This window comes from Mixophyes fleayi, chromosome 4, assembly GCF_038048845.1.
Source record: "Mixophyes fleayi isolate aMixFle1 chromosome 4, aMixFle1.hap1, whole genome shotgun sequence".
Taxonomy (NCBI): Eukaryota; Metazoa; Chordata; class Amphibia; order Anura; family Limnodynastidae; genus Mixophyes; species Mixophyes fleayi.
The window spans coordinates 332,924,058-332,937,005 of record NC_134405.1 but is presented as its reverse complement, the minus strand read 5'-3'; positions in this window follow the sequence as shown (position 1 = coordinate 332,937,005).

Genomic DNA, 12,948 nt, shown 5'->3' with positions numbered 1-12,948 from the left:
TTCTGGACTGCAAGAACAGTGAACAGACGTAAATATTGCAGTACTTATATTTCTGGACAGCAAGAACAGTGCACGTAGGTAAATATTGCAGTACTAATATTTCTGGACTGTAAGAACAGTGAACGTATTTTAATTTTGCAGTACTAATATTTCTGGACTGCAAGACAAGTGAACGTAGGTAATTATTGCAGTACTAATATTTCTGGCCTGCAAGAACAGTGAACGTATTTAAATTTTTTAGTACTAATATTTCTGGACTGCAAGAACAGTTAACATAGGTAAATATTGCAGTACTAATATTTCTGGACGGCAAGAACAGTGAGCATAGGTGAATATTGCAGTAATAATATTTCTGGACTGCAAGAACAGTGAACATATTTTATTTTGCATAATATTTCATGACTGCAAGAACAGTGAACATAGGTAAATATTGCAGTACTAATATTTCTGGCCTGCAAGAACAGTGAACGTAAGTAAATATTGCAGTATTAATATTTCTGGACTGCAAGAACAGTGAACAGACGTAAATATTGCAGTACTAATATAATATTGCAGTACTAATATTTCTGGACTGCAAGAACAGTGCACGTAGGTAAATATTGCAGTACTAATATTTCTGGACTGTAAGAACAGTGAACGTATTTTAATTTTGCAGTACTAATATTTTTGGACTGCAAGACAAGTGAACGTAGGTAATTATTGCAGTACTAATATTTCTGGCCTGCAAGAACAGTGAACGTATTTAAATTTTTTAGTACTAATATTTCTGGACTGCAAGAACAGTTAACATAGGTAAATATTGCAGTACTAATATTGCTGGACTGCAAGAACAGTGAACGTAGGTAAATATTGCAGTACTAATATTTCTGGCTTGCAAAAACAGTGAACATAGGTAAATATTGCAGTACTAATATTTCTGTACTGCAAGAAGAGTGAACTTAGGTAAATATTGCAGTACTAATATTTCTGGCCTGCAAGAACAGTGAACGTAGGTAAATATTGCAGTACTAATATTTCTGGACGACAAGAACAGCGAGCATAGGTGAATATTGCAGTATTAATATTTCTGGACTGTAAGAACAGTGAACGTATTTTAATTTTGCAGTACTAATATTTCTGGACTGCAAGACAAGTAAACGTAGGTAATTATTGCAGTACTAATATTTCTGGCCTGCAAGAACAGTGAACGTATTTAAATTTTTTAGTACTAATATTTCTGGACTGCAAGAGCAGTGAACATAGGTATATATTGCAGTACTAATATTTCTGGACTGCAAGAACAGTGACCGTAGGTAAATATTGCAGTACTAATATTGCTGGACTGCAAGAACAGTGAACGTAGGTAAATATTGCAGTACTAATATTTCTGGCTTGCAAGAACAGTGAACATAGGTAAATATTGCAGTACTAATATTTCTGTACTGCAAGAAGAGTGAACTTAGGTAAATATTGCAGTACTAATATCTCTGGCCTGCAAGAACAGTGAACGTAGGTAAATATTGCAGTACTAATATTTCTGGACGACAAGAACAGCGAGCATAGGTGAATATTGCAGTAATAATATTTCTGGACTGCAAGAAGAGTGAACATATTTTATTTTGCATAATATTTCATGACTGCAAGAACAGTGAACATAGGTAAATATTGCAGTACTAATATTTCTGGACGGCAAGAACAGTGAGCATAGGTAAATATTGCAGTACTAATATTTCTGGACTGCAAAAACAGTGAATGTATTTTAATTTTGCAGTACTATTATTTCTGGTCTGCAAGAACAGTGGACGTAGGTAAATATTGCAGTACTAATATTTCTGGCCTGCAATAATAGTGAACGTAGGTAAATATTGCAGTACTAATATTTCTGGACTGCAAGAACAGTGAACGTATTTAAATTTTTTAGTACTAATATTTCTGGACTGCAAGAACAGTTAACATAGGTAAATATTGCAGTACTAATATTTCTGGACGGCAAGAACAGCGAGCATAGGTAAATATTGCAGTACTAATATTTCTGGACTGCAAAAACAGTGAATGTATTTTAATTTTGCAGTACTATTATTTCTGGACTGCAAGAAGAGTGAACGTAGGTAAATATTGCAGTACTAATATTTTTGGACTGCAAGAACAGTTAACATAGGTAAATATTGCAGTACTAATATTTCTGGACTGCAGGAACAGTCACCGTAGGTAAATATTGTAGTACTAATATTTCTGGCCTGCAAGAACAGTGAACGTAGGTAAATATTGCAGTATTAATATTTCTGGACTGCAAGAACAGTTAACATAGGTAAATATTGCAGTACTAATATTTCTGGACGGCAAGAACAGCGAGCATAGGTGAATATTGCAGTAATAATATTTCTGGACTGCAAGAACAGTGAACATATTTTATTTTGCATAATATTTCATGACTGCAAGAACAGTGAACATAGGTAAATATTGCAGTACTAATATTTCTGGCCTGCAAGAACAGTGAACGTAAGTAAATATTGCAGTATTAATATTTCTGGACTGCAAGAACAGTGAACAGACGTAAATATTGCAGTACTTATATTTCTGGACTGCAAGAACAGTGCACGTAGGTAAATATTGCAGTACTAATATTTCTGGACTGTAAGAACAGTGAACGTATTTTAATTTTGCAGTACTAATATTTCTGGACTGCAAGACAAGTGAACGTAGGTAATTATTGCAGTACTAATATTTCTGGCCTGCAAGAACAGTGAACGTATTTAAATTTTTTAGTACTAATATTTCTGGACTGCAAGAACAGTTAACATAGGTAAATATTGCAGTACTAATATTTCTGGACGGCAAGAACAGTGAGCATAGGTGAATATTGCAGTAATAATATTTCTGGACTGCAAGAACAGTGAACATATTTTATTTTGCATAATATTTCATGACTGCAAGAACAGTGAACATAGGTAAATATTGCAGTACTAATATTTCTGGCCTGCAAGAACAGTGAACGTAAGTAAATATTGCAGTATTAATATTTCTGGACTGCAAGAACAGTGAACAGACGTAAATATTGCAGTACTAATATAATATTGCAGTACTAATATTTCTGGACTGCAAGAACAGTGCACGTAGGTAAATATTGCAGTACTAATATTTCTGGACTGTAAGAACAGTGAACGTATTTTAATTTTGCAGTACTAATATTTTTGGACTGCAAGACAAGTGAACGTAGGTAATTATTGCAGTACTAATATTTCTGGCCTGCAAGAACAGTGAACGTATTTAAATTTTTTAGTACTAATATTTCTGGACTGCAAGAACAGTTAACATAGGTAAATATTGCAGTACTAATATTGCTGGACTGCAAGAACAGTGAACGTAGGTAAATATTGCAGTACTAATATTTCTGGCTTGCAAAAACAGTGAACATAGGTAAATATTGCAGTACTAATATTTCTGTACTGCAAGAAGAGTGAACTTAGGTAAATATTGCAGTACTAATATTTCTGGCCTGCAAGAACAGTGAACGTAGGTAAATATTGCAGTACTAATATTTCTGGACTGCAAGAACAGTCACCGTAGGTAAATATTGCAGTACTAATATTTCTGGCCTGCAAAAACAGTGAACATATTTACATTTTACAGTACTAATATTTCTGGACTGCAAGAACAGGTAACATAGGTAAATATTGCAGTACTAATATTGCTGGACTGCAAGAACAGTGAACGTAGGTAAATATTGCAGTACTAATATTTCTGGCTTGCAAGAACAGTGAACATAGGTAAATATTGCAGTACTAATATTTCTGTACTGCAAGAAGAGTGAACTTAGGTAAATATTGCAGTACTAATATCTCTGGCCTGCAAGAACAGTGAACGTAGGTAAATATTGCAGTACTAATATTTCTGGACGACAAGAACAGCGAGCATAGGTGAATATTGCAGTAATAATATTTCTGGACTGCAAGAACAGTGAACATATTTTATTTTGCATAATATTTCATGACTGCAAGAACAGTGAACATAGGTAAATATTGCAGTACTAATATTTCTGGACGGCAAGAACAGTGAGCATAGGTAAATATTGCAGTACTAATATTTCTGGACTGCAAAAACAGTGAATGTATTTTAATTTTGCAGTACTATTATTTCTGGTCTGCAAGAACAGTGGACGTAGGTAAATATTGCAGTACTAATATTTCTGGCCTGCAATAATAGTGAACGTAGGTAAATATTGCAGTACTAATATTTCTGGACTGCAAGAACAGTGAACGTATTTAAATTTTTTAGTACTAATATTTCTGGACTGCAAGAACAGTTAACATAGGTAAATATTGCAGTACTAATATTTCTGGACGGCAAGAACAGCGAGCATAGGTAAATATTGCAGTACTAATATTTCTGGACTGCAAAAACAGTGAATGTATTTTAATTTTGCAGTACTATTATTTCTGGACTGCAAGAACAGTGAACGTAGGTAAATATTGCAGTACTAATATTTTTTGGACTGCAAGAACAGTTAACATAGGTAAATATTGCAGTACTAATATTTCTGGACTGCAGGAACAGTCACCGTAGGTAAATATTGTAGTACTAATATTTCTGGCCTGCAAGAACAGTGAACGTAGGTAAATATTGCAGTATTAATATTTCTGGACTGCAAGAACAGTTAACATAGGTAAATATTGCAGTACTAATATTTCTGGACGGCAAGAACAGCGAGCATAGGTGAATATTGCAGTAATAATATTTCTGGACTGCAAGAACAGTGAACATATTTTATTTTGCATAATATTTCATGACTGCAAGAACAGTGAACATAGGTAAATATTGCAGTACTAATATTTCTGGCCTGCAAGAACAGTGAACGTAAGTAAATATTGCAGTATTAATATTTCTGGACTGCAAGAACAGTGCACGTAGGTAAATATTGCAGTACTAATATTTCTGGACTGTAAGAACAGTGAACGTATTTTAATTTTGCAGTACTAATATTTCTGGACTGCAAGACAAGTGAACGTAGGTAATTATTGCAGTACTAATATTTCTGGCCTGCAAGAACAGTGAACGTATTTAAATTTTTTAGTACTAATATTTCTGGACTGCAAGAACAGTTAACATAGGTAAATATTGCAGTACTAATATTTCTGGACGGCAAGAACAGTGAGCATAGGTGAATATTGCAGTAATAATATTTCTGGACTGCAAGAACAGTGAACATATTTTATTTTGCATAATATTTCATGACTGCAAGAACAGTGAACATAGGTAAATATTGCAGTACTAATATTTCTGGCCTGCAAGAACAGTGAACGTAAGTAAATATTGCAGTATTAATATTTCTGGACTGCAAGAACAGTGAACAGACGTAAATATTGCAGTACTAATATAATATTGCAGTACTAATATTTCTGGACTGCAAGAACAGTGCACGTAGGTAAATATTGCAGTACTAATATTTCTGGACTGTAAGAACAGTGAACGTATTTTAATTTTGCAGTACTAATATTTTTGGACTGCAAGACAAGTGAACGTAGGTAATTATTGCAGTACTAATATTTCTGGCCTGCAAGAACAGTGAACGTATTTAAATTTTTTAGTACTAATATTTCTGGACTGCAAGAACAGTTAGCATAGGTAAATATTGCAGTACTAATATTGCTGGACTGCAAGAACAGTGAACGTAGGTAAATATTGCAGTACTAATATTTCTGGCTTGCAAAAACAGTGAACATAGGTAAATATTGCAGTACTAATATTTCTGTACTGCAAGAAGAGTGAACTTAGGTAAATATTGCAGTACTAATATTTCTGGCCTGCAAGAACAGTGAACGTAGGTAAATATTGCAGTACTAATATTTCTGGACGACAAGAACAGCGAGCATAGGTGAATATTGCAGTAATAATATTTCTGGACTGCAAGAACAGTGAACATATTTTATTTTGCATAATATTTCATGACTGCAAGAACAGTGAACATAGGTAAATATTGCAGTACTTATATTTCTGGACGGCAAGAACAGTGAGCATAGGTAAATATTGCAGTACTAATATTTCTGGACTGCAAAAACAGTGAATGTATTTTAATTTTGCAGTACTATTATTTCTGGTCTGCAAGAACAGTGGACGTAGGTAAATATTGCAGTACTAATATTTCTGGCCTGCAATAATAGTGAACGTAGGTAAATATTGCAGTACTAATATTTCTGGACTGCAGGAACAGTGACCATAGGTAAATATTGCAGTACTAATATTTCTGGACTGCAGGAACAGTCACCGTAGGTAAATATTGCAGTCCCAATATTTTTGGCCTGCAAGAACAGTGAACATAGGTATATATTGCAGTACTAATGTTTCTGGACTGCAAGAACAGTGAACGTAGGTAAATATTGCAGTACTAATATTTCTGGACTGCAGAGACAGTGACCGTAGGTAAATATTGCAGTACTAATATTTCTGGACTGCAAGAACAGTGAAATTATTTAAATTGTTGGTACTAATATTTCTGGACTGCAAGAACAGTTAACATAGGTAAATATTGCAGTACTAATATTTCTGGACAGCAAGAACAGAGAGCATAGGTAAATATTGCAGTACTAATATTTCTGGACTGCAAAAACAGTGAATGCATTTTAATTTTGCAGTACTATTATTTCTGGACTACAAGAACAGTGACCGTAGGTAAATATTCCAGTACTAATATTTCTGGACTGCAAGAACAGTGAACATAGGTGTATATTGCAGTACTAATATTTCTGGCCTGCAAGAACAGTGAACATATTTACATTTTACAGTACAAATATTTCTGGACTGCAAGAACAGTTAACATAGGTAATTATTGCAGTACTAATATTTCTGGACTGCAAGAACAGTGAACATAGGTAAATATTGCAGTACTAATATTTCTGGACTGTAAGAACAGTGAACGTATTTTAATTTTGCAGTACTAATATTTCTGGACTGCAAGACAAGTAAACGTAGGTAATTATTGCAGTACTAATATTTCTGGCCTGCAAGAACAGTGAACGTAGGTAAATTTTGCAGTACTAATATTTGTGGACGACAAGAACAGCGAGCATAGGTGAATATTGCAGTAATAATATTTCTGGACTGCAAGAACAGTGAACATATTTTATTTTGCATAATATTTCATGACTGCAAGAACAGTGAACATAGGTAAATATTGCAGTACTAATATTTCTGGACGGCAAGAACAGTGAGCATAGGTAAATATTGCAGTACTAATATTTCTGGACTGCAAAAACAGTGAATGTATTTTAATTTTGCAGTACTATTATTTCTGGTCTGCAAGAACAGTGGACGTAGGTAAATATTGCAGTACTAATATTTCTGGCCTGCAATAATAGTGAACGTAGGTAAATATTGCAGTACTAATATTTCTGGACTGCAAGAACAGTGAACGTATTTAAATTTTTTAGTACTAATATTTCTGGACTGCAAGAACAGTTAACATAGGTAAATATTGCAGTACTAATATTTCTGGACGGCAAGAACAGCGAGCATAGGTAAATATTGCAGTACTAATATTTCTGGACTGCAAAAACAGTGAATGTATTTTAATTTTGCAGTACTATTATTTCTGGACTGCAAGAACAGTGAACGTAGGTAAATATTGCAGTACTAATATTTTTGGACTGCAAGAACAGTTAACATAGGTAAATATTGCAGTACTAATATTTCTGGACTGCAGGAACAGTCACCGTAGGTAAATATTGTAGTACTAATATTTCTGGCCTGCAAGAACAGTGAACGTAGGTAAATATTGCAGTATTAATATTTCTGGACTGCAAGAACAGTTAACATAGGTAAATATTGCAGTACTAATATTTCTGGACGGCAAGAACAGCGAGCATAGGTGAATATTGCAGTAATAATATTTCTGGACTGCAAGAACAGTGAACATATTTTATTTTGCATAATATTTCATGACTGCAAGAACAGTGAACATAGGTAAATATTGCAGTACTAATATTTCTGGCCTGCAAGAACAGTGAACGTAAGTAAATATTGCAGTATTAATATTTCTGGACTGCAAGAACAGTGAACAGACGTAAATATTGCAGTACTAATATTTCTGGACTGCAAGAACAGTGCACGTAGGTAAATATTGCAGTACTAATATTTCTGGACTGTAAGAACAGTGAACGTATTTTAATTTTGCAGTACTAATATTTCTGGACTGCAAGACAAGTGAACGTAGGTAATTATTGTAGTACTAATATTTCTGGCCTGCAAGAACAGTGAACGTATTTAAATTTTTTAGTACTAATATTTCTGGACTGCAAGAACAGTTAACATAGGTAAATATTGCAGTACTAATATTTCTGGACGGCAAGAACAGTGAGCATAGGTGAATATTGCAGTAATAATATTTCTGGACTGCAAGAACAGTGAACATATTTTATTTTGCATAATATTTCATGACTGCAAGAACAGTGAACATAGGTAAATATTGCAGTACTAATATTTCTGGCCTGCAAGAACAGTGAACGTAAGTAAATATTGCAGTATTAATATTTCTGGACTGCAAGAACAGTGAACAGACGTAAATATTGCAGTACTAATATAATATTGCAGTACTAATATTTCTGGACTGCAAGAACAGTGCACGTAGGTAAATATTGCAGTACTAATATTTCTGGACTGTAAGAACAGTGAACGTATTTTAATTTTGCAGTACTAATATTTTTGGACTGCAAGACAAGTGAACGTAGGTAATTATTGCAGTACTAGTATTTCTGGCCTGCAAGAACAGTGAAAGTATTTAAATTTTTTAGTACTAATATTTCTGGACTGCAAGAACAGCGAGCATAGGTGAATATTGCAGTAATAATATTTCTGGACTGCAAGAACAGTGAACATATTTTATTTTGCATAATATTTCATGACTGCAAGAACAGTGAACATAGGTAAATATTGCAGTACTAATATTTCTGGACTGCAAAAACAGTGAATGTATTTTAATTTTGCAGTACTATTATTTCTGGACTGCAAGAACAGTGAACGTAAATAAATATTTCAGTACTAATATTTCTGGACTGCAAGAACAGTGAACATAGGTGTATATTGCAGTACTAATATTTCTGGACTGCAAGAACAGTGACCGTAGGTAAATATTTCAGTACTAATATTTCTGGACTGCAAGAACAGTGAACATAGGTGTATATTGCAGTACTAATATTTCTGGCCTGCAAGAACAGTGAACATATTTACATTTTACAGTACTAATATTTCTGGACTGCAAGAACAGTTAACATAGGTAATTATTGCAGTACTAATATTTCTGGACGGCAAGAACAGCGAGCATAGGTAAATATTGCAGTACTAATATTTCTTGACTGCAGGGACAGTGACCGTAGGTAAATATTGCAGTACTAATATTTCTGGACTGCAGGAACAGTCACCGTAGGTAAATATTGCAGTACCAATATTTCTGGCCTGCAAGAGCAGTGAACATAGGTATACATTGCAGTACTAATATTTCTGGACTGCAACAACAGTGACCGTAGGTAAATATTGCAGTACTAATATTTCTGGACTGCAAGAACAGTGACCGTAGGTAAATATTGCAGTACTAATATTTCTGGCCTTCAAAAACAGTGAACATATTTACATTTTACAGTACTAATATTTCTGGACTGCAAGAACAGGTAACGTATGTAATTATTGCAGTACTAATATTTCTGGACTGCAAGAAAAGTGAACATATGTAAATATTGTAGTACTAATATTTCTGGACTGTAAGAACAGTGAAAGTATTTTAATTTTGCAGTACTAATATTTCTGGACTGCAAGAACCGTGAACATATTTTATTTTGCATAATATTTCATGACTGCAAGAACAGTGAACATAGGTAAATATTGCAGTACTAATATTTCTGGACTGCAAAAACAGTGAATGTATTTTAATTTTGCAGTACTATTATTTCTGGACTGCAAGAACAGTGAACGTAAATAAATATTGCAGTACTAATATTTCTGGCCTGCAAGAACAGTGAACGTAGGTGAATAAGTACTAATATTTCTGGACTGCAAAAACAGTAAACGTAGGTATATATTGCAGTACTAATATTTCTGGCCTGCAAGAACAGTGAACGTATTTAAATTTTGCATAATATTTCTGGACTGCAAGAACAGTGAACGTAGGTAAATATTGCAGTACTAATATTTCTGGCCTGCAAGAACAGTGGGCGTATTTTAAATGTTGAACATTGTTGAAACCGTCATGGCGCTTTATACAGAGGCGGGTTTGGAAACATCATTTCTGGCCGTTTGGACGGCGGGTTTAGCCTTAGTAAATCCAGTGATGGCTAAACTGCCGCCAAACCCGCCGAAAGTCGGCGGGTTTACAAACATGCCTGTTAGTAAATCTAGCCCTAAGTCTATATATCTTCTGTATACCCTTATCTGTGAGAAGAAAAACAAGATAGTTATCTTAAAACAGCAAACAGAACAAAAATTTTCATTCTTTACCATCGGCTAGCGATTAGGAGAGCAAACATTTGACAACATAAAACAAAACAAGCAAAAATAACAACAATTACCTTTTAAAATCAGTTTATTTCTTCTAAAAGTACACATTACTACTTACCACAGATTATTACTTGCCTTGCCTGGTCCTAATTTCCTAGCCTTGGCTCTAATATTTTCTTTACAATCTTTCCTCAAATGTCCCTTCTTAAGACAGTTAAAACACTTCAAAGATTTCTGTTTCTTGCGTCCCTTTATAGTGGTTTTTATAATTCTGAGGTTGTGGATGTAGTTTTTCTAACGCCTGGATACGCAACATCATTAACCTATCACTCTGTGCTTTTTCCTTTTTACATATATTATCATCTTCTATAGCATGCTCTCTAATATCATTTACCGTGAGACCTCTCCAATTAGGAAAAGAGGTTTTTATCCAGGTCCTTAGATCCTCCCGGAGGCCGTCCATTAGTACTGCAACAGCTACCTTTCTGTAAAGTGGATTCACCCTTATATCCAATATTCCTGTGTACTTAATCATGGCCGCTAGAGCCCTTGAAAAATAATCAGTTGTATTCTCATTACCTTTTTGTTTGATGGCATATATTTTGCCCCATTCCATAGTCACTGGAAAATATATGGCCAACTCTGTGATTATACGTCCAATATTATCCTGATTGTCATCCTCAGTTAAGGGTTTATCCTTCTCCAACCTACAACCCTTAATGAACTTTTGTACATCAGTATCGAGAGGAAGACAAGCTCTAAACAACACTCGCCAATCTTTATTAGTAGGCTCATGTGCATTACCTAAATGTCTAATAAATTTCTGACACTTGGCCAAATCTTTTCTAGGATCAGGGAAATCAGACATAATTGTAAATAGTTCCGTCTTAGTCCATGGAAAATACATGGCTACCTGTTTCATGGGAACTACACCATCTCTGTCCGCTTTCCCATTGGGAACTGCTGTTGTGCGGACAGGATATAAGCCTACCAAATCACTATGTTCTGAACTAGTTGCTGGAATCGCTGTTGCAGTACAATGAATGTCTCCCCCTTTGATAACCTTTACATTATTCTCACCAATTTCAGCTACTGCCCCTGCTGGTGGAACCATTCCTTTTCCTTGTCCGTGTATGTTACTGGCATGGGCAATGGCTGAAATGACTGTGGGTACATTTTCTTCCTTTAAAACATTACTTAAGACATTATACAAGTTACTAGTTACAGTTTTCACATTTTTGGTACTATCCGCCCCGACCGAATTTGTCGGGGGCGTGTTTGCGCTCAGTTTGCCACGCTTTGCAACGCACACTTCCGTAATACTTGTTTCCGGTACGCTTACTTCCGCTGACCACGCGCTCCCGTGTCACGTGTACCCTTCTTGTTGCCACAAATTTAAACAGTCATCATGTTCAATTCTCGTTTTTGTTGATTTAATCAACCACACTTTATCTCTAACATTATTTAACACCTCTGAGTCAAGACTACCTATGTTTGGGAAAGGTTTCACACACTCCCGGGTCATCTTGACCCATTTGTCGCAGTATGCCGTTGCATACGCACCGTATTTATTATAGATAACATACTTTGCAGAACCAACCGGCCATTCATTAGGCAGCACAACATGAACTATCTCTAGCGTTTGCTTCGCATCCATTATGAAAACAACCTATTTCTCAACGCTACACAAAAAATACTTTTACCTGTTCTCCTTTCAAACAGAGCTTACTAGAGATTTTTTTTTATTCGTGGACGTTTTCAACAGGCATGTCCCCTTAAAGATATCAATGCCCTTCCTAGTTTGAGTACTTTACCACTGTTAGCAACCGATATCAATCAAGAATATCAGTGGTTGCAGCGTATTTCCTCCCACATCTCCCAAGTCGCAATCACGGCTGCACTAAATCAACCATGCGGTCCGACCGCACCGCTTACGGATACTAACTATCTGTAAGCTTTGCGATTAATATTTGGGAATGCCGCGAAAACCTGCTATTTTCGTTTTGAGTATGCTATGCATGCTCTGTGGTGTGTCTTTATCACCTGCTTTTTGTTAGAACAGAACACCACTCACACAAAGGTTTCTTTATATCCTGCTCAGCCCTAGAACAGAACCTTTGTTGTCAGGTCACCTTTTTTACCATGCCCCGTCAGACACACCTGAACAAAAGCGCTATCAATTTTAAATAGTTCCACACTGCCCTCCCAATACTTAATCAAGGCCCTGCCATGCGGTCAAACCGCACTGCTCAGAGATACTAGTTATCTGTGAACATTGTGATTGGCGGTGCAAAAATGTTGGGAGGTGTGGTCATGCATTTGGGGGCGTGGCAAACGTGCCATTGGGGCGTGGCTAACATAAAAACCACTAGGCTCTCAATTCGCCGGAGCGTCACATATGTTCAAGCACTCCTGACTTTCAGGACATCTACCACCACAGTGTAGTATACAAACAATGCAGTGTGTACACAAACAGTTCAGTCTTGGCCT